The 24,039-nt window shown below is 40.6% G+C and overlaps 1 pseudogene; it reads right to left on the bottom strand.

Annotated features, from left to right (window-relative positions):
• Nucleotides 1-6,029: 6,029 nt before the first annotated feature.
• LOC123581473 lies at nucleotides 6,030-6,135 on the bottom strand (annotated as a pseudogene).
• Between the last annotated feature and the right edge of the window lie 17,904 nt (nucleotides 6,136-24,039).

The raw sequence follows: 24,039 nt of genomic DNA, 5'->3' as shown, positions 1-24,039 counted from the left end.
ATATGTATAAATATGCATATATGTATATGAATGTATCTTTGAATATATATATGGATATATGAGCGCAGTACCAGTTTTGCTTTTACATATGCACAGGGAAGTATCCGGATGTACACGAAGTGTTAACACCAGCTACCACGTGGTGGTGGGAAATGGATTTTTTTTTTCATTTGTCTTTTCCAAGTTTTTAGCACTGAGCATGTGTTACTTTTGTAATGATGACATGAAACAATAAATAGTATTTTAAAAATACAAAGACCTATAATTTGGACGACAGGGAGTGGCCGGCCCGCAGATCCCTGTCCTCACCCCACAGGTGTCAGTCATCACCTACCTGAAAGGACTTGTCAGCCCTCAGGATTCAGCCTCATTTAGAGGGCAGGCCAGTGTGACAAGTGTCAAGGAAACCTTTACCGTCAGATTTTTACAAAAATGAAATTTTTGTATTCAATACATTCTTCTTTAAATGGATGCCAAATTAAAAAAAATTTTTTAACGTTTTTATTTATTTTTGAGACAGAGACAGAGCATGAACGGGGGAGGGGCAGAGAGAGAGGGAGACACAGAATCGGAAGCAGGCTCCAGGCTCTGAGCCATCAGCCCAGAGCCCGATGCGGGGCTCGAACCCACGGACTGTGAGATCGTGACCTGAGCCGAAGTCGGACGCTTAAAACTGACTGAGCCACCCAGGCGCCCCAAATGGATGCCAAATTAATAGGTGCCAAGAGGAATGTTCGAGAGGAGAGTAATCTGTAACGCTTTTTTTTTTTTTTTTCCTAAGAAGAGGGCTCACATTTTTAAAACAGCTGTTACAGGCACGGAGTCCATCCCTGTCCCTTCTGTCCCCTCACTGAACCCTGATCCCTGCCCCCAATCCTCCAACACAGCAACCTCTTTGCACTCTTCCCTAGCCCACGCATACACACACACACACATGCACACACACACACACACACACACACACACACACAAACACAGACACACATGTGCCTGCCGGCCAGCATGGTCATAGAATCTATTACAGAGGTCCAAATTCCCAAGGTCTTATTACACTACTAAAAATAGTTATGCTTACTTAGCCTGCTTAATATGCACACCATTTCTAATTTTTCTGCCTGAGTAAACTGAAACATCATTCCAGAAATACATTTTTACTAAAACAAGACTTGTTTTTTTCATCTTCGTTCATACATTTCCTCCCCTTTCTCCCCTTCTCCCTCCTCTCTCCATTCCCTATGTCCCTCTCAGCTCCCCAGCCATACCCATTTTTAAATTTCAAAACATAAAGGGGAAAGTAGCAGTAATTTGGACTTGGCTTTCACACAAAATGGACCAATTTTTCTTAACTGTTGGTAGTTTGTCCTGAAAATGGATATAGGGGAGTCGGGCTGGGAGGCTTTGAAGAATGGGATTTTATGAGAGGAAAATGAGGCCTGAGTGTGTGGGAATGCACCTCCCCTCCGTGCCTGGAACAGTGCAGGCACGTGTAATAACCACAGCTAATAGCACCATTATTGCTATTATCACCTTATAGTGTTATTATTCATCAGAATCAGACAAAGCCTATTAACCCATTTAATTGAACGTCCCACTGACTTCATGGAAAGGACTTGGCAAACTGTCCGAGACGTTGCAGCCACGAAGCAGCTGGCCACTTTGTCACTTGCCACACGGTGGCAGGGCCCGGCAAAGGTTTCCCCAAACTGTTCCGCGTGTGGCTTATCTGGGAACTTTCCAGGACACACCGGGAAGGATGCTTATCCCCACCCTCACCCCAGCCTTTTCATGCACACATCTCTCTGTCCCTGTGGATAAACCCGACCTAACAAAGGAGAGACTTACATGAAACACACATGCACACATATATACATGGTGTGGCCAAAGACTCCTCCTCTATTCCCTGAGCTGGCACTCCTTTTGAGCCACCCAGACTGGCACACACAATTCATGGTGAACACCTGGTTTCTCCTGAGCTTGGTGCCCACTGATCCAAAGCTTCTGGACTCTCCCACAATCTGGAGATCGGGTGGGACTGCTGTGGCCACCTCTGGCAGCCCCTGGGCTCAGGGAGACTGGCTCTGTCCGACTAGGCAAGGATCCAAGCAAAGCAGCAGTTGGGGGAGGCCAGGTCCCCTCTGGCTTCTAGCCCCTGGGGTGGGCTTCTTCCTGGGGCTCAGCCTTCCCTTCATGGAGCCTCAGTGTTCCCCTCTGTCAAATGGTCACTGGACCTGCCTGCTTGCCTCTTGAAAGGTTCAGTGTCAAGGTTTGAAGGGACCCTGGGTATGACCAGTATGTGAGGCTTTCATGTAGATTCCCCCACAGCGCCACTGCCAGCTGGCCCTATGGGGAGGTATCTCGCTTTATTTCACTGGGGATGATGACATCCCCGAGGCCTCAGCAGGGCTGGTGCAAGGCACCCAGATCCTCTACTAGATCAAGAGCTGAGATTGCATCACCTTTCCCACCCCAAAGTCCATTTCCACTGGGCCTGCGGCAGCAAGGCACAAGATGGCCCCACCTCAAGCCCAGCCCAGCCGACCTTCTTGGGGTGAGGGCCCAAGACCAGCGTATCCTAGAGGTTAAGAGTATGGGCTCTGGAGTGAGACAGGACCTGGGTTCAGCTTTCATGGCTGCCACTTACTGCCACATTAACCTCTCCAAGACCCCGTTTCCTCATCTGCAAAATGTGGCTAGTTGTGAAAAGGTATGTACAGTGTTTGCTGCTGGGCCTATGACATAGGCTCTAGATCATTCCTGGGTCTCTGCTGCCCATTGCTCCTCCAGCCCCCAGGACTCTAAAACTGGCACATCTTAGGCAGTACATCACTGGAATCCAGGTGTTAGGCAAGATTCCCAGGCCACAGCCCTCCCCAACTGGGACTAGGAGAGGAAATATCTGTGGGTGCAGAAATTAAGGTCTGAGTTAAGGTAAGGTATAAAAGGTCAAGGGTGAGAGAATGAGGAAGGAGAAATCAAGACTAACCAGAGAAATCTTGGAGGGCTTCCTGTGAGAAGAATATATATATTCATATATATATTCCCTCCCTCACCCATGGATACCTCAGAATTGCACTTTGCTCCTGAGCCCGGCAGCATGGGCCTCGACCTGGCTGACGGCCACCTGGATAGCATGGAGTGGCTGGAGCTGTCGTTGGGTGGCCCCGTGCTCAGCCTGGCCCCGCTCAGCACCACGGCCCCCAGCTTCTTCTCCACGGACTTCCTCGATGGTCACGACTTGCAACTCCACTGGGATTCCTGCTTGTAGCTCTTGATCTGCAGGGCCAGGACGGGAGGGGCTGGAAGTTGGGGAGATCTGGCACTCTCAGCCTGGTCCCACCTCTGTGTGGTCCTGAGTCCTGACAATCACAGGCCCTGCTTTCCCGGCCCCGGTAGGCCAGAGCAGGCCATGCCACCCCCTGGCTCAGGCTCACCAAGGAGGCAAGCTGTCAAGGAGCAGCTTTGGTCTAACCCTGGAGTTAAGGAGGCCTGGACAGGCCTGGACAGGCCAGTCCTTTTGTAAGGTTGGAAGTGCAGTGTGGCTGCAGTTTGCTCAGCCAGACGAGGCCCAGGGCCAATCTCCTTCCTTCTAGTCCCCCTTTCCTGTGAGGGAAGAAACTAGCTGGGCCTCTACCCCCCTGTTCCCCACGATGCCAACCCCAGGGTCCCAGGCTTCTGGGAGGGGAGCGCCTTTGCATTTTAGTGTCTTGGTGTAGTGTAACCATTTAACGGTTGGTGGCAAACGTTTTCTGTATAGGTGTGTATACCTCTATATTCTATATCGCCATATACATATATATTGGAACATATACTGTACTATATATGCATATATTTTTGCACGCTGGGAGGTGGATTGGGGCTCCCTTCCATCCTGTGCACAATACAGAATGGAGACCACTGCTCCTGGGGTTGGACACAGCCGGCCTCAGCCCTATGTAGACACCCTGCCACGGCCTGTGCCCCATCTGTGTCTTGCTCCATAGTTGTGCTACAAGGGCAGAGGTGCTTCCTGGCCACCCGCCCACATTCCATCCCACTGCCTCACCACAGCCACCTTGGCCCTGAGACCGGAGGTGGGTGGGGGGAATCAGCCTTCAAACTGGGGCCTTGTCTCTCCCTGGGGCCCAGTCTCCTTTCTGGCCTGTCACTATCATTAACAGGATTAGGGATGGGGTCACCAAACCAGTGCAGGGACAGAGATCGGGAAGCTGTGTGGACTTTAAAAAAAAACACTGAAAAAATATATATTCATGTGTATATGTTCATATAGCAAGGGGTTTATTTATTCATTTGGAGGCGTGCATGCTCACTGGCTTAGACACAGAGAAACCCAGTCAGAAGAAACTCATTTCACATCTGTTCTCCTGCTGGTCAACCGTAATTGGTGACTGATTGCATACAAGGCGTTTTCTTTCTTCCCTGACCTTTCTGTTCTGGTAACCCGGTCATTTCCTGCCAGGGGCTGCAACAGGGCACATTTAGGCAGAAAGTGCTTTTCCTTTACAGGGACGAAGCACTTTCCTGGCACCTCGAACTGTCTCTCATTTGCAATATGAAATGAACTGCTTTGTGATGGAAGTATGTGAAAAGCAGAAGAAAGCACTTTGAGATCCACTTTTCGTAACAGAAAATCAGCCACATTCTTGGCTGCACCCTCTATACCTGGACTGCTGTAACCAGAGTATCTGAGACCCTCATTTTTCTCTCTTACTGTACTAATATGCAAGATCAAACAAATTTCAGCTGTTCAAACAGAAGCTGGAGGCAAATATCACCTGTCTGGTTTTAAGAAGGAGTGTTAGAAGGTAGAGGAGGGTCATTAAAGTTGTCTCCACATTGAGAAGACACTTTAAGACATAAACATGATGCAAGTTGTTCATGGTTTTGTTCAGGGTGACTTACCGACAGGAGGAAGGATGGGGCAAACAAATGGTCTAGGCACTATGTAGTTATTCTCTACCCTATTCTCCAGCAGACTATGACACAGCCTTTATAAAGCGGGGCAGTGGGGTGGGCATTGTAATGAGGTCAAAGGGTAGCTATCTAAAGTGGAGCCTTCTGTGAGGCACTTTAAGCGAGCTCAGGAGAAGCCTTCCTGAGCTCCAGTCAGGGCATATGTTAACCTCCATGGGGCCTGGAACATGCAGCCCCAGCGAGGTCACTGTACAGGCATGAACGAGATGGAGGGCCAAAGATAGAGTCCGTGTTGTCAGGCCTCCTGTTGAGGAGAAAGTTGCTGCTTTCTAGAACTGATTCACCTGAGATGTGCATCTTTGGGATTGTACTTTCATTTGAAAGGTAAAGTAGCTGTTTCTGTTTCTGAAGCTGGATAATAAGATTGCAGAGAATAGCGGCTTTCTTCCTCTTTTGCCAACATTAGATCTATTTGAAATTATTGTGCTAGGCTTAAGCACCCAAAGTAATGTTTTCTGGTGCTGCTTAATGCTTCTGCCAAAAACGGGGAGGTCCAGAAAGCAAATATGGAGAGGAAGCACACAATTTGAAATTAAGAAGAAGGAAAGTCTTGAGACATATTTGGAAGTCACTTATGACAGTTCAGATTTTTAATTTTAATTGCTAGCAGGCAGATTCTACGTTTGTCGGAAGTTGTCAGTACGCTGGCCATGTTTCCATTTTTTATTTAAAACATGTACTTCCATTTCATAGAGAGCTTGGAACATGCATGCCAATATGCCTTCTTATTTTTCTCTCACCCAGTTCTGACTGGATATTTGGAGTTCATTTGTCATTTAACTGTAACTTTTGTTGCTGATTAAAGACATTTAATACTTTTTAATTATTTAGAATCATAAATGTATCACATCCACATTATAAAAATTTTTAACACAAATATGTGTTAAAAAAAAGTAAGTAACTTCTCCACCCTAACCCCTGGTCTTATCCTTTTGAGGTAACTAATATTTATAGCCTGATATGTGCCCATCGACATTGTTCTCTAGACTTTATGTATATGTTAAAAATATACATATATGTACATATGTGTATACATATATAGTATATATGTCTGTATAAGCATCCAACTCTTGGTTTCCCATCCAAGTACTAACCAGGCCCGACCCTGCTTAGCTTCCGAGATCAGACGAGATCGGGCGCGTTCAGGGTGGTATGGCCATAGACCCAACTCTTGGTTTCGACTCAGGTCATGATCTCACAGTTTGTGAGTTCGAGCCCTGTTGGGCTCTGTGCTGACAGTGTAGAGCCTGCTTGGGATTCTCTCTCTGTCCCTCTCCCTCTCTCTCTGCCATTCCCACTCTGTCTCTTTCTCTCAAAATAAGTAAATAAACTTAAAAAAAAAAAAAAAGGAATGCCCGTTTGAGTGGATGCATAACTTTACCAGTCTTTTCCTACAGGTGGAAATTTAGGGACCTGGGGATTGCTTTGGGTTTGAATAGTTGCAGATTGTTACAGTCCAGATTTGAGGTTGCCCTGGCAATACAGACCCCTTGAAATTTAATATATTTCCTTTTATTTTTTTTTTTTTCAACGTTTATTTATTTTTGGGACAGAGAGAGACAAGCATGAACGGGGGAGGGGCTGAGAGAGAGGGAGACACAGAATCGGAAACAGGCTCCAGGCTCTGAGCCATCAGCCCAGAGCCCGACGCGGGGCTCGAACTCACGGACCGCGAGATCGTGACCTGGCTGAAGTCGGACGCTTAACCGACTGCGCCACCCAGGCGCCCCAATATATTTCCTTTTAAATGCTTCCACCGGTTAATGATCAGAAAAGAGCCCTTTGATTTTTGGAACTTGGGGTGTCTGGCCACAGGCCCCTCGGTTTAATAGCTTTAGCATTGAAGATATTTAAACCCTTTCACCATCTGACCTTTGCCACCAGACTCGACCAACCTCTATTTGAAGAAGAGAACCCACCACATGCCTATAGGAAGTTCTTGGGAGCTTTGGCTTTTTCCTTGTCCTAGGTTTATCTTCTGCTAAATCTGCATCCTCCTGTCAGCTATCACCTGGGGTTGCCTTCAGCCAAAGCTGGTGCCTTTCTTTAGAACAGGCATCACTACAGACAGTAAGAAGTCTCTCACTTCATGCAGAATTCTCAAGGTCATCCTGTTTTTCCTTGATTTTACAAGGCTTGTAAGCACTTTGCAACCAAATAGCAAGATTTACCACCTTCCCATTTTATAATAATAGGATCCTCACCGCTATGCCCCATCTTCATCCCTTAGGCAAAGTCAAATGTTAGCACCTTCTTCCTGATATGACATTCTGAATCAGTCAGTGTTCTTAGCTGCAAGCAACAGAAGATGACTCTTGGCTGATTCAAGAACTGAAAAAAAAATTATATTTAGGACTGTAGTTCATAGAATCTCTAGTAGAGCTGGAGAAATGCACTTGGAGGTTAGGACTTTGTCAGGCAGAATGCCTTGTCGCTTTGCTGGACAGATCCAGCTACTGGTCAAGGAAGATTGTCCTCGATGACACTGGATATTGGTTGCTTCTGAGAACATTGCTGCCACCATTCTCTGGTAATGCAGACTTACTGCACCTAGCACAGTCACCTGAGTAGATTTTTTTAAGTTTATTTATTTATTCTGAGAAAGAGAGAGAAAGAGACTGGGAGAGTAAGAGAGAGGCTGGGAGGGGGTGGTGGAGAGAGAGAGAATCCCAAGCAGGCTCTGCACTGTCAGCACAGAGCCTGATGTGGGGCTTGAACTCATGATCTGTGAGATCATGACCTGAGCCCAAACCAAGAGTGAGACACTTAACTGACTGAAGCATCCAGGTACCCCAGCCTGAGTCGATTTGAACCTTGTCTTGCTTCAGTGTGTGTGTGTGTGTGTGTGTGTGTGTGTGTGTGTGAGAGAGAGAGAGAGAGAGAGAGAGAGAGAGAGAGAGAATGAATGTGTGTAATAGGAGATTTTAACAATACAACTATCAGACATTTATGCTAAAAACTCAATTTTCTTTCTTTTTTAAAAAATAATTTTCTTAAATATATTCCACCTTGCTCTGTTAGCCCTCCGTGATGGCTAATTTTAGTGTCGATGTGGCTGGGGTGTGGTGCCCATTTGTTTGGTCACACGCTGGTCTAGTCCAGCTGCTGCTGTGCAGGTATTTTTTATATATGCAGGTATTTTATATGCAGGTATATATGCAGGTATGCTGTGCAGGTATTTTTATACATTTAAATCAGGAAACGTTGAATAAAGCAGATACTTTCTGTGATGTCGCTGTGCCTCCTTCAGGAGTTCAGAGGCTTAGAGCAAAGAAGAGAAAGAATTCTGCCTCCAGACTGCAACATAGAAACCCTGCCTGAATTTCCAACCTGCAGATTTCAGACTCAAATTGGCAGCGTCCACTCTGTCTTGAGTTACCAGCCTGCTTAAGGAATTTCAGACTTGCCCCCACAATTGCAGCAGCCAAGCCCTTAATCTCTCTCTCTCTCTCTCTCTCTCTCTCTCTCTTTCTCTGTCTTTACGTATATATCTATTGGTTCTGTTACTTTGGAGAGCCATAACATACCCACTTAGCACAATTTGAGGTACTCCAGACTATCTGCTTTGCTTTTCTAACTTTTTGTTTGGATAACAGTTTGAAACTACAAATATGCACAATATTTGCCAAATATGCACAATGCATGATATAGCTTTTACCTAGATTTACTAATTTTTACTGTGTATATTTACATAGCTTTTTCTGAAAGTAAGTGAAAAGCTGTAAAATACTTTAGCAGGTAGGGGCCTCTTTCACTCCTGAATATTTCCTCCTGCATCTGCTAAGAATACGTGGTAGTCACCATGATGTGCTGATCGAATGTAGGAAATTAAATATTGATATAAAACAAGTATGTAATATACAGCACTTCCTCAAATGTCACCACTGTCTCACTATTGTTTATAGCAGTTTTTCAAAAATCTAACACCCAATCCAGGAGCACAAGGTACATTCAATTGTCATAACCTTTTAGTTTCTTTGTCATATTCTTTTAGTTTCCTTTAATCTGAAATAACGCTTAAGCATTTATTCATCCTTTATGACGCTGCATTTTGAAGCGTAAAGATCTGTCGCTGTGTAGAATGCCACCCAAGTTGGATTTTTCTGATTTTTTTCTCATGATTAGGTTCAGGTTATACAACTTTGGCTAGAGCACTACATACGTAATGTTAGGTCCTATTCAGTGCATTAACTTGGGAGACCTATGATATCTTTTGTTCACGTTATCGATGATGTTAACTTTGATCTCTATTAAGGTGGGAGCGAAAAAAATTTAACATTGTGGGTCATTCCACTTGCTCCAGTATTCAGTGATTATACGCCTTGAAACAAGAGTGAAGACAGATCTGTAGACAGATCTGTTACTGTTAGTTGGATTCAGTTTCTACATACCTTTTAGTGTGAACATTTCTCTGTACCTAGTTCTGTAAACTATTTTTATGAGAAATTTATGGTATTATTTTATCACTGCTGGATTCTGTTTTCTCATGTTTTATTTAGAAGTTTTGAATATATATCCATTAGTGAAATTTGTCTCTAGTATTTTTTAAAGCTGTGTTGAGATATAATTTCCATTGTAAAATTCAACCATTTTCACTGTATGCTTGGTTGAATTTTACTAAATTTACATTGATTGAATCAGGCAACATCCCATGTAGCAGATAGAAAAGAGCTCTGAGGAGCTGTACAGACTGAGAGGAGTGTTCTAGCAGGTCTCATCTTGGTCACCAGAAACTGCAGAGGAAAACAAATAATTTTCTCTCTACCCTTTATGGTGAGTGCGTGGGTGAGCCCTCTTTTTCTGCAGGGCACCTCATAAATGGATAAGCTCATCTAGGTGAAACGTTCTACACTGTGGCCGCCGTAAGTCAAAATTACCTTTGGTAAGGTGAATCTGTTTTTTTAGCTTGAAAACAAAATTCTACTCACCTGAGGCCTCACACTGGACCCAGTCCAGCTTAAGTCGGACCTAGCCTGACACGGGCCCAGTCCAACCAAGATCCAGTCCAGGTTCTTAGTCGGATCCAGTCCAGAAAAAGAAATGCTCATAATGCAAAAGCTGTGGAACTGGGATTGGAGAGGGACTCAAGAAGCCATCACTTCTTGGGGTAGCAAGAAAGCAGCAAGCTCAGGGGACTCAACAGGTACTCAATTGCTTGCTCCTCCTGGGGTCCCCAGAGAGGGGATTCTCTTTTGGTTTGCTTTTCAGACACGCGAACTGTTAAAAGATAAACTGAAGCATATCAAAAGTTTTAGGAGTTTATTTTCCAAGAAACCCATTTGAATGGGGCAACATTCATTCCAGAAGACAGGCACTCTCAAGGAGCTATACACACACGCTGACTGTTATAGGCAGAAGGGAGCAGACGCAAGGAAGTTTCAAAACCCGCTTAGCAAAAGAGCGGGTTGATTACTGCAAGGTTACTTTCCTTTAGGGGATTCCTGGGGTCTATCAGGCAGATTACCTAACTAATGCTCATCACGTAATCGACTGGTTTAGGATTCTATTTCTGAGGGAGTGGGAACTACAATTCTCAGTTTGGGACCTGGGACTTAGTGTGAGCAACTCCATCTTGGATCTGTTTAGTTTTCAACAATGGACGTCACATTTTGTTTATCTGTCAGTTGATAGAGGTTGGATTGTTCCTATTCTTTGACTATTATAAATAATGCTGCTATGAATGTTCTCATATAATTTTGTTGGACCTATGTTTTCATTTTTCTTGGTAGAGTGGCTAATCATATGGTAGGTATATGCATACCACTTCAAGAAATTGCCACAGTCTTTTCCAAAACACCAGAACAATTTTTCATTCCCATCGGTAGCACCTGAGGGTGCCACTTTCTCAACAGCATTGCCAACATTAGGTATCATGTGTATTTTTCATTATGATAGTGATTTTATGGGCATGAAATGGCATCTCATAGGTTTAAGTTGCATTTTTCTAATGACCAATGATGTTTAGCATTTTTTCATGTGCTGACTGACCATTTGTATATTTTCTTTGGTTAAATTTCTATCAAAATGTTTTGGATGTTTTTTAGTGAGTTCTCTGACTTCCCAGTATTGAGTTGTAAGAGTTCTTCCTATATTCTTATTGTAAACCCTTTATTAGGTATACAACTGGTGAATGTTTTTCCCCAGTCTGTGCTAATTTTTTTAATCTTTTTTTATTAAAAAATTGTTTTTTACATTTATTTATTTTTGATAGAGAAAGACAGAGCACAAGTTGGGGAGGGGCAGAGAGAGAAGGAGACACAGAATCCGAAGCAGGCTCCAGGCTTCAAGCTGTCAGCACAGAGCCCCGACATGGGGTTCAAACTCACAAACTGTGAGATCATGACCTGAGCCGAAGTCGGACGCTTAACTGACTGAGCCACCCAGGCACTCCAATTTTTTTAATCTTCTTAGTAGTATCTTTTGAAGTGCAATCATTTTTAAATTTTGATAAAATTAAAGTTATTAATTTTCTTTTTCTTTGTATTATGCTGTTGGTGTTGTATCTAATATTTGTTTGCCTAATCCACGATCAAGAAATTTTTCTCTTATTTTTCAAAGAAAAGCTTCATAGTTTTAGTTCTTACATTTAGGTTGAGGAGTCGTTTTTCATTATTTTTTATGGTATAGTGTAAGGGTCCAAATTCATATTTTTGTATGTGATTATTGCTTGTTCCTGTGGTATTTTTTGAAAAGACTATCCTGTTACTATTGAATTTCTTTTGTTTTCTTGTCAAAATTCAGTTGATCACAAATGCCTGTTCCATTGATCTATATGCCAGTCCTTATGAAATACTACTCTGTCTTGATTGGAAGTATTGTAACCAAACTACACAAAGAGGATGGACCTATATGCATGATTTGGTTCACATGTCAAGGTGGATGATGCCATACACACACAATGAAAAGTTCATTTGTCACATTAGGAGACTTTCTGTGGACAGTAGGATGGGTAGGCTAAGCTCATCTGAAAATGGCTTGAGAACAAGGAAAGCAGTTTGTCTTGGGGGTTTTGTTATAGTTAGGGGATGGGGTTAGCAGAGACTTGATGGTTTGAATCTCCTACTGGTTCCTGCCAAGGGAGGGGGCACAGGCTTTCTTATCAGCTTGCTCAGATGTGAGGCAAAAAAAAAAAAAGAGGGGTGAAGCTTAAAAGATTATCAACAAGCATCAAAAAATGGAGTCAGACTGTTTATTCAAGGGACTTTATAGTAAGTTTTGAAACCAACAAGTGGTAAGTTCGCTAACTTGTTTTAATTTTCAAAATTGTTTTCAAAACGCTTCTACTTTTCTTTCTTTTTTGGTGCTAGGTTAATGGGTTTTGATATTGGCAACTTACTTGCTTCATAAAATGAAGAAACTTTCCATCTTCCATAGCATAAACAATGAGGAGATTGTCATTTCTTTCAAAATCAGATTAATACTTTTGAGAAACTCTTAGCGCCTAGTATTTTTTAAAATTTATGGGTACTTAATTGCCTTTCCAATTTCTTCTGTGATTATTGGTCCATTAATATTTTTACTTCTTATCAGCTAATATTGGAAAATTATAATTTAATAAGAAATTATGCTTTAGATTTTCAAATTTGCTATGTAAATATGTTGTGGAGCTGTATTTTGGCTTATTTTTTAAATGTTAGACAGTGTTTAATTAGTTTATTTCTTTGGATACATATTGGGAAGGAGTTGATACTACCCTCTGGGTAGGAAGTCAGTTCATGAAATGTCACTAGTTGCCAGAAAACACTTTAAGGGAGAAACTGGAGAATGGATAGAACCTAGCACATGGGGCATTGGAAGGTAAGAGGCCCCCTCTGTTCAGTCCTTTACCACTTTTGCCTTGGGGTTCCTGACCTCCTACCCATAATTGTCCTGCTGCTTGAGTGGAGAAGCTCTGGGGGTCAAACAAGAACAACCACTTATATGTCCTGTGGACTCTCCAGCTAAGACCCCCACCTCTCCCACCTTCAGCTTTATCAGCAGAGAGGAAACTTGAGCACTAACCCACTGCCCCAGAAGGAAGATCTGGTTGCCTTTTCCCGGTAGGGAGCTGAACCCTTACAGAACTCCCCACTTTGGGAGCTGATGTCAGCCACAGGGCTCTGGGCCTGAAGGTGACCAGCTGGTGGGTTCCAGCCTCCCTGGGACTGCAGTGCGAGTTAGAAGGCAGGGGTCTTGCAGACTTGGGCATAGGCTTGGCATCCTATTTTCAACACATCCCTGGAGCTAAAAATCCCCCAAAGAGGGAGCCACTTTCCTGACCATGAAGCATGTCTCCGAATTATAATTTCTTAAAGTGCAAAATGGTTAAGTGTCAATGTCAGAGTGTATTTATTTTGGTGATAATTAAATGCATGATATGCTGAGAGCTCAGACTAGTATTTGGCACACAGAAGGCACTCAAATGTTGATTACTATTGGTATAGAATTGCAGATATAACATTGCTGTGATATTTTAATCCATTCGTTATGCCTTGCTTTTCATTCTTGGCTGAGTTTCGCTGTCTCTTGTTTTTCTTAATTAAGTTTGCTCTGGATTGGCTATTTTACAATTCGTTGTTAAGAATTCCCCTTTGATTTGATTTTTACTCTCTTCTAGTTAAAAATTTTTCATTAAATCAAGATTTTATCTTTGTGCCTTCTTTCTTTTGATTTATTGTGTTCTTATTTTCTAATTTCTTGAATGCTCAATTTACATGCTTTCAGTCTTTATTGATAAACATATTTATAGGTGTTCCTATAATTGTCTAAACTGTACTTTTTTGTTAAATACTTTCCAGATAGTTTTGTCTTTGTTTTTTTTTTTTTATCCAGAGATTATTTAAGAGAGTGTGTTATAATTTTTAAGTGGTTAATATCACTTTTTGGTCATCTTTTTTGTTGTCTACACTTACTACTTTGGTAATGATCAGGAAAATAGCCTTTTAAGCTAAAATTTGGCAGAATAGATTATAGATTATTTTGCTACCAAGTACAAAGTAAGGTAAATTTTGTGTTTTATCAATATAAATAAAGAATGTATGTTATCTGAAAAGTGTAAAACTCTTTTTCTTTTTCCCTCCCATTTATATATATAATATATAATATAATATATAATAATATATATTGGATGGGTGTATATTTGTATATCTCATATATATGATATTTTCTCTGCATATATATTCTCTCTATATAAATTATATATATTTATGATACATATGAATGGAAGGGATATATATATCATATATATGATATTCTGTCTACATATACATTCTCTCTACATAAGTTATATATACATATATAAATGGGAGAGACGTATATCATATACATATGATATTCTCCATATCCGTTCTTATTGTTGACTATTGTAGTCAAGGCCTTTATAGTTTCTCAGGTATCTTTGTGTTTGTAATAGTAAAATGGTTGGTTTACAATAGTAAAATAGTAATTAGTATAGGAATTCTACTTTTTCTGCAGCCCTTGAAATGGGACAGATGCATTTCTTATCCATGAAATGTTTGAAATGGAAGAGTCCAGAGAAATAATCAAGTCCAACTCATCTATTGTAAAGGGGAAGTGAATAGGAAATTACAAAGTGACTTCATAGGTGTCACAATAAATTAGTGGCAGCATGAGGCCTTAACCTCAAGTCTTTAAGCTCTAGTCTGTCCCTTTCACTCTTCAAAGAACTTAATGAACCTTCTTTGAGAAACAGTAAAAAGGAAAGTCCACTGACGTGGATCCTCCAGTGAAAGGGAAGAGGAGGGAGGATACTTGAAAGACATTCATTGTTGTCTGTTGTTTCTGCTAAGAACCAATTTCATAACCAAAGGCTATGAAATTATGTCTCAGATGACAATATTTGGAGCATGCTTATACTATAAGAAAATTCATTGTGTGTATATATATATATAATTTATATATAATTTCTTATATAAGAAAATTCATTATATATATATAATTTCTATACTGATTACTATTTTACTATTGTAAACCAACCAGTTTACTCTTGTAAACACAAAGATGCATGAGAAACTATAAAGGCCTTGACTACAATAGTCAACAATAAGAAAGGATATGGAGAATATCATACATAAATATATATATATATATATATATATATAATCATACATATATATATATCTCCCATTTATGTATAAGTATATATAATTTACATAGAGAGAATATATATACACATACTGGGGAGTGAAGTTTGGGTATCTTGGGCATGTGACAGACATCTGTGAAGCCTTGTTACAGGTCTGCTTTCCCTAAGTTTCATATTAGGAAAGTAAGTCTCATGTAATAGTCAGAAATATAAGTGCAATCTTGTGCACTGGAATTGGAAAAAATACCATCAAGGCTGGGTCCTCTAAGGTAGCTTTATCTAGGTCTTCTGACAACTCATGAGCTTAGCCAGTTTAGGATTCAGCTTTTGGATGAAGATATCAAGAGATACTTTAATTCTTAAAGTCGATATTTCCCCTAATAAATTCTTTGTTGTAGTTAGGAATTTGTAAAGGACAGAGAAGAACTCTTACTCTTGTGACTATGAAAAATTACACAAGCAATTGATGTGTTCAAATTTGTTAGAGGCGTTGTTTTAAAGGAGCATAAGATAGTACTTTATACATACAGATTCATTTGCACTGAGAGTGTTCCTGCTATGCTAGAAAAAAACCTTTTTTTTTTTTTTAATTTATTCCTCAGGTGAAGATAAAAAGGTAATATTGCACAGCAATACCCCATGAAAATGAAATTTGGCTCTAATATGATTGGCATTTTGGCTTACGTCTTCAGGTTGGCTTAGTAGGGTTGGAAAGTGGTAGAAGGGTGGGGGCACGGGGAGTGAGCTGCAGCCTTTATCTTTTGCAGGAGACCAAAAGAGGCTTGGGAATCGATTGCCTTGTGATTATTTGCTGAATTCTGGGTACAGATAATCTGAAGCTTACATAGCTTTTTGTCCTTTTTGATTTTTTCGTTCACTTTGCAATGACAAGAGCACCTGTCTTATGCCACTGATATTTTAGTCCTCACTTTGAGCATTATGTGGGAGGTTAACTGTGCCATCAAGCACGTGCTGCCAAAACTAGCCTACCCATTTGGAAGCATGCTGCGTGTCTAAGGGGAATGAAGTAAGCTTTAGCAGATGATTATTACAGTGGCCTCTTCATCCGTCTGTCCACCTCCGCTCTTGCCTCCCTTGTGTTGTATTTTTTATATTCAACACTGCAGTCAGGGTAATCCTGTTAAAATATGAATTTGATTTAATGCCTTCAAAACTCTTCCAAGGCTTTGCATCTCACTCACAGTATAGCAAGTACTCTTGAGGATCTCTTGATTGCTGCTTCTTTCCATGTCTGGGCCCCTATTTGTTTCTATTTTCCCCTTTGTCCCCTATGGCAAAGCCACACTAGAATTCTTTAACCACGCCAGTTTCTTTCTGGCCTCAGGGTTTTAGTGTGCTCTTCCCTCAGATATTTTATAGACGGGTGTTTCACTTGTATTTCCTTTGTTTTTTTTTTCTTTTTAATAAACTTGATTTTTTAGAGCCACTTTAGTTTCATAGCAAAATTGAACAGAAGGTACAGTGATTTCTCACATTCTCCCTGCCCCCACTCAGGCAAAGCCTCACCTATTACCAGCATTCTAGCCCAGTGTGGTAGAATGTGGGAACCAAATTCCATAGTTTACATTAGGGCTCCCTTTTGGTGTTGTACATTCTGTGGGTTTGGACAAATGTGTAGTGACATATATCCACCATTGTAGTAACATACAGCGTGGTTTCATTGCTGTAAAAACTTCTGTGCTCCACCTTTCATGCATCCTTCCCTTTAGATTGGCTTCTTCCATTTAGTGATATGCATTTAAGGCTCCTCCTTGCTTTTTCATGGCTTAATAACTCATCTCTTTTCAGTATTCTATTCCGTTGTCTGGGTGTACCATAGTTTATTTATCCACTACCTCTCGAAGGACATGTTGGTTGCTTGAAAATTTTGGAAATTATGAATTAGTCTCCTATACACGTTTGTGTGCAAGTTTTTGTGTGGACATAGTTTTCAACTCTTTTGGCTAAATACTAAGGAGTGCAATTGCCGGATCACATGGTATGAATATGTTTACTTTTTTTTTTAAGTTTATTTCTTTATTTTGAGAGGGGAGGAGGGGCAGAGATAGAGGGAGAGAATCCTAAGCTGGCTCTGCTCTGTCAGTGCAGAGTCTGACACAGGACTTGAACTCATGAACCTGTGAGATCATGACCTGAGCCCAAATCAAGAGTTCGATGTTTAACGGACTAAGCCACCCAGGTGCCCCGGAATGTTTTTACTTTTCTAAGAAACCATCGAACTGTCTTCCAAAGCGACTGGATCATTTTGCATTTGTATGAAAGTTGCTGTTGCTACATGTTCTTGCCAGGATTTAGTGTTGTCTGTGTTCTGGATTTTAGATTTTGACCATTCTAATTAGTATGCGGTGGCATCTCATTGTTGTTTTAATTTATAATTCCCTGATGACATATAATTTAGAGCACCTTTTCATATGCTTATTCTCCATCTGTATGTCTTTTTTTGGTAAAGTATCTGTTAAGTTCTTTGATACATTTTTAAATCAGGTTGTTTGTTTTCTTATTGTCAAATTTTAAGAGTGCTTTGTATATTTTGGGTAAGCATCCTTTATCAGATATGTGTTCTGCAAATGTTTTTTCCCAGTCTGTGACTTGTCTTTTTATTCTTTTGACATTATCTTTTACAGTGCAGAAGTTTTTAATTTCAGTGAAGTTTAGTTTATCAATTCTTTCTTTTATGCATCATGTCTTTGGTATTGTAGCTACAAAATGACCACCGAAGCCAAGGCTACCTAGATTTTCTTCTATTTTTTAGGTGTTAGGTAGTTTTGCATTTATATTTAGATGTGTGATTCATTTTGGGGTAATTTTTGTGAAGACTGTAAGGTTTTTGTCTCAATTCACTCATTTCATGTAGATGTATACTTGTTTCAGAACCATTTGTTGAAAGTCTTCTAGGTTTGAATCAAAAGCAACTCATCAAGGAGAATGGTCTGCTGGAACTATTAAAATTGCAACATTATACCCACTGCAACACATGTATCTCCATAACTATATTTATTTGTTCATCCTTAGCACTTATCACCCACATCCCATACATTTTGCTTATTTATCCTGTTTATTGTTTGTCTTCCTCAGTTTACATTTCTGAAGGTGCAAATAGGTTTGTTTTCTTCTATGCTGTGTTCCCAGCACATAGAACAGTGCCTAGGACACATAGGTCCTCAATAAGTATTTTTTGAATGAATGAATAAAAGAAGAAATGCTCTAATCAGTGATGTGGTAGTCAAGCCATCAACCTTGGCAGCACAGGGAGCTTATTTGAATTGCAAATTGTTAACCACCTCCCCTCAAATCCCTAAACTTACTAACTCAGAAGCTAGGGGTGAGTTCCAGCAACCTGTGTTTTAATAAGCCCTCTAGGTGATTTGGATGGGTGGAAAAATTTGAGAACCAGTGGTCTAAAATTCTTCCTTATCTATGTTTTCTTTGGTATTGAAGATACAGTTCCACTTTTCAGTATGAAATAAGGTTGATGGGTTTTCTGTAGCGAGGTATTTACCTACATGTAGAAAATGTATTAAAAAATCAGTGTTTTGGAAACCAAATTAGTTATTTTATTTGGTTTTATAAGATTGAATTTATCCATTACTTAGTGTTCAACTCAATAAATTCATTACATCTATGAAGAAAAAGGAACAACCTCAATAACGGCTACAGGGAAGATGGCTACAAGTAGGATTTTTTCAGTTTGGATAAGACATGTCCAGAAAAGACATTTGACTAATTTATCTTTTATTACAAACTTTTGTTTCAAAAAACAAAAAACAAAAAACAAAAAATCATAACAATCGAAGTGAATTTTCAAAAGTTGAACGACAATTACATTTCAATTTTAGTTTGCAAATAAATACATATTGGATCCCTTTGTTTTGACGTAGATCAGTCAACAAAGGTTTTGTATTAAATGCTCCAACTGAAAGACGTAAGATGTCAGAATAGATTAAAAAAAAATCCATCGATAAGCTGCCAACAAGAGACTCCTTTTAGACCTAAAGACATCTTCAGGTGGAAAGTAAGGGGAAGGAGAAACATTTATCATGCAAATGGATGTCACAAGAAAGCTGGAGTAGCAATACTTCTATCAGACAAACTAGACTTTAAAACAAAGACTATAACAAGAGATGAAGAAGGGCACTATATCATAATAAAGAGGACAATCCAACAGGAAGATCCAACACTAGTTTTTGTTTGCTTGCTTCTTTTTAAGGTGGAACATGAATTATTTGAGGAAGAAATTGTCAAATCCAGATTTAGAAGAGACTTTACTAAAAAGGATATTGCAGGGTAGAGAAAGGCACTCTTTTCAACAGGGCAGGGGACTTGTGCAATAAAAAGAACCTTTGATGATGAAATAAACCTGCCATGCTCTCAAGGGTGCGGCAAGAAGAGATTTTCTTTAGTAAGGAGGAGTAGACAGAGCTAGAAACCACCTTCTGTCAGAAGTGGGATGAAGGCAGTGAAAAGGTGTAGGTTCCTTGATGGGACAGTGGTTCAGAGAACGAGTTACTCTGAGGTGAGCCTACTCTCGGTGCGGGGTTATTCAGGAGGTGATGTGTCTTGACTCAGGCTGAAGGTTAATCCAAGTTCAGAAACCTGTGGGAAGGAGAGCATCCTAATCAAAATTTGGTTAAAAAGTATTTTGTTCCGTTTGATCAGTAGAAACAAAACAGGTCAACTAATCATTTTGAGGGGAAAGGAATGGGAATTTGGAGGGTCTGTCTGGCTTTGTTTTAAGTAAACAAGAGAGTGTCCTTAGGTCTGAACTAAGTCATGTGGGGAAGTGTGCTTCTTTGAAATAAGCCATTTCTTAGAACACAAAGGATGGGGGGATTTCTTAATCCTTGTGGGTTGTTTTGTTTTTACAGGAGCACAGGCTCAGGTAAAATTTAATCTTGTCAAGGTCAGGGGCCAAATAGGAATGGAGGTGAGACAATAAAGTTTGAGAATTAGTATTCTCAATTAGAAGTCAAATATACTTTAAGAGTAAGATGGTATTGGAAATTTTTTCCCCATCTGGGACCATCTACTAAATGACTTCTATGTTTTGGAAAATATAATTAAAAACAAAAATTTCTTGCAACCTAGAAAACTTCTTCACAAACGTATAAGAAAAAGAAAACAGACTTCTGGAATAATCATTAAACTAGAATGTGATGCACATCATAAGCAGTCAACTAAGAGAATACAAAGACAGAAAGGAATCTCAACCTCTTATATACCCAAGTGGATATGGCCATTGTATACATGTTCTCAGCATGAGCAATAGCTAGTTCTCAACTCAGAGGACTTGAGAGCGCTATTTGTCATGCATTGTTATCCTAACTGTTGCCATCTATGTTTGCTAATTAGCCTTATCCAAAGGAAAATAAACTTCTCATACCTTTAGGACATGCGATAGTTTTTCTACATGGAGTTAGGCGCCCCTCTGAAGTTAAGCTCCTACCCTCCTAAAGAAAGTCAGAGAGGATAGAGGCTCTATCTTTTTGATGGTTACATTTCAAAGGGGAGGTCTCCAGGCCCTTAAAAAAGACATTCCTGGATTGTGAAGCTGGCAAGAGGCTTATTTAGCTTAAAAAAAATTTTTTTTTAATGTGTATTTATTTTTGAGAGACACAGCATGAGTAGGTGAGGAGAAGAGAGAGAAGGAGACACAGAATCTGAAGCAGGCTCCAGGCTCTGAGCTGTCAGCACAGAGCCCAACATGGGGCTCGAACCCATGAACCGTGAGATCATGACATGAGCCGAAGTCAGATCCTTAACCAACTGAGCCACCCAGGCACCCCAAGGTTTATTTAGCTTTTAAAAGATTTACACATATTTCAAAAAGAGAAAGAATTGATAATTACAAGTAAATGTTTTAGGCAAAGAGGGGAGAGGTCTTTTTCCTTCATTTTCAGCAAGGAGGTTTAAGTTTCTCATGCTTAGTTTGTAATTGCCCTTACACATGCAAGTGTAGCTGCGGTCATTTCAAAAATCTCATCTTCTGAACATCATTAAATATATTTTAAGAGGTTTTGCTAACCCTGTAAACTCAAAGTACGTTCTTTTAAAATACATTTTTGATATTTCTGATAAAATAATCTATAATTGTATCTATCTTCGTAGTTACTAGTATTGATGATGATGATGATGATGATGATAATCTCTGCCATTGCTTGTGATCACTTTGCTAAGTGACAGTCACCGTGCCCAGTGCTTTACATGCATTCTTTCTAGCAGATAGGAACTGCTGCTAGACCCACCCAACAGATGTGCAATATGAGGAAATGACCACAGAAAGACATCAGTCACTAGTCTAAGATCTTCAGCTGGAAAGTGTAATATGAGATTGAGACTTAGACACTCCTAACTTTAGTGTCCATGCTTTTCACTAGAAGCTGAACTGATGGTCATAGATAATTCGTGTCTTATGGTGAAAACGGATAATGGAGGTCACAGATTGTTTTGATAAGGGCTCATGAGAACCTATTCTCATAACCCATACATGACAGTATAGTTAAAACCTGGAGCCCTGGTTTAGCGTGTGCCCCTAATCTTCAATTAAAAAACACTGCCTGTGGTAGTAGCCACAGAAAAGGAAAGTCTGAGAAGCACGAGGAACATTTATTTTCCACCGTTTAAGAACTGTGAATATATATTTTCCGAATGGAATCTAAGCAGCCGAAATTTTGCTACTAACTTCCTTAATGACGTAAAATTTGTTTTTGAAACTCGCAGTTAGAAAATGGAGGAGAGGATTGAAATCCTGGGATTTACCAATAAGATTATTGTGTTTGCCTCAGAGTCACTGGGTGGAAGGGGTACTGTTGAATTATATTAAGAATGAAATAGAGAAATAGAGAAAGCAGGAGTAAAGCTCCTTATTGCTGGCAACCCAATGCCTGCTGACAGTGACAAACTACTGGGGAAAGTATCCTGTGACTCTTTCCTCTGGTGATAAGATCAGCTCCTGGATAAGCAATATTAAAGGCAGGGCAGAAGTGTCCCTCCAGGGCTTCTCTAGGAGAGCAGCTCATATCTCTGATTCTGTTTCTTTGCATCATTGGTGCCATCAGGTAGACAGGGCTAGAGACTGAAGAGATTCAGTAGGGTTCCCCCTGAATACTGACAAAAAGAAATAGCACTTAGGAGGCTCACAAGAGGGTTTGTGAAGGTTTTGGGGATGTGGGAAGCATCTCTGCTGAAAATCACCTTGCAATTTTTTCATTTTTATTTTTAGAGAGGAGAGAGAAGGAAAGAGAGAGAGAGAGAGAGAGAGAGAGAGAGAGAGAGAGAACATGTGAGTGGGGGAGAGGGGCAGAAGGAGAGAGAGAAAGGGAGAGAGAATCTCAAGCAGGCTCCATGCTCCACATAGATCCCAACAAGGGGCTTGATTCTACAACCCTGGGATCATGACCTGAGCTGAAATCAAGACTCGGGACTCTCAACCCATAGGGCCGCCCAGGTGCTTCAAACCTCGCTATTATTCATAAATTTAAGTTGATAGTAAATTAGGAAGCACGCCCTCAGAGTCTCAATTGAATTCTTGTACTCATGACAATAGCTATCCGTTATTTTCTAAACAGATTCTTCTGTTAGACCCTTGGCTCTCAAGAATCTTGTGGATTTCACTTCCAGTGTGGGTTGACTTGGAGAAACTCTGTATATTTGGTCTTGCCTAGAACATCCCCGACTGTGCCTCACCCTGTGTAAAGAATGGTCTAGGGGATGTCTAGGCTTTGGGGTACTACCATACCCTTACTGTAGGAGGAAACGTCTGTTCCTTCTTGCTTTGGGTTCAGGGAATCTAGTAAGAATCTGATTTGGGCACATATCATCACATTCACAAGAAAATAGCACATACACATCACATTCATTGATTAACATGGGTTCCACGGTAATTCTGGAACTTTAGCAGGATTATTATTATCTCTCTTTGATAGACTAGAAAATAAAACTTTGTAAGATTAAGGTGACTCTGTGACTTGGACAAGGTTAGTTAGTAAATGGCAGAGTTGATACAAGAATTCAAATCCACGGACTTCTCTGCCTGTCCTCTTTTTGCTTCACTGCCCCTAAGTGCCTCCGACAGAAGACACAGAAGCTGTTGATGGTTCTATTGGCCATAACCATAGACTTCTTTGGACTTCTTCTGGATCAGGTGATATATGATGCTTTTACACTTACTCAATTAAGGAATAAATGTGCCCAGGTTCAACAGCCAAAGGGCCAGAATTGTGTTTTGGAATCTACTGTACCCTGTGTTTCACAGCCTTTTCCACCGCACCCCATCTCTGTCCTATCCCTGAATTTCCAGGCCTGCCTCAAAATTCCTCCCTTCCTGGATTCAGTTCCTGTGTACTCAAAGGCATTGGTTTTTATTTTGTTTTCCATGTGGCGCCTGTCATTTATCTTGCATGTTTTCTGCCTCTCCTGCTCTGACTTGCACTGCTCTCTATTAAGGAGGTCTCTGACATCAGCTGAGCCAGCCCAGCCAGTGGTGACACTGCTAGTGCAGTCTGTGCAGACTCGTGATGCTCAAAGATGGCTGCTGACGTCAAGACCAAGGGTGGCTTCTCCTTAGGTTGCTGAAGCCACTTGTGCTGACTCACCTTGCTATAGAAGCTACCTGCCCATAGACTTTTAATCAAACTTAAGGCTCCAAATGACATAGAGAATGACAGGCACTAGGAAGACCAAAAGAGACTGGCCCTTCTATAACTAGGCACACAGATTCATTACAAGATTAACACATTTGGCAATATCTATATAAGAAATCATATTTTTTGCATCTCCAATTTTACTCCCCAGAAGGGTAATGACATTTATTGTAGTGCTAGCACAATGGTATGTGCTGACATATTTCAAAATGTCTATTTAATGTGACTGAGTACTGAGTCCCAGCAAATACTTTATCACCAAAAAGGAAGTATCTTTTTTTTTTTCTAATAATTCTAAAAGTGTCACTGGCATGAATGATCTTA

This window comes from Leopardus geoffroyi, chromosome A1 (genome assembly GCF_018350155.1).
Source record: "Leopardus geoffroyi isolate Oge1 chromosome A1, O.geoffroyi_Oge1_pat1.0, whole genome shotgun sequence".
NCBI classification, from domain to species: Eukaryota; Metazoa; Chordata; class Mammalia; order Carnivora; family Felidae; genus Leopardus; species Leopardus geoffroyi.
The sequence above is the reverse complement of the archived record's forward strand: the minus strand, read 5'-3'. Positions and strand labels throughout refer to the sequence as shown.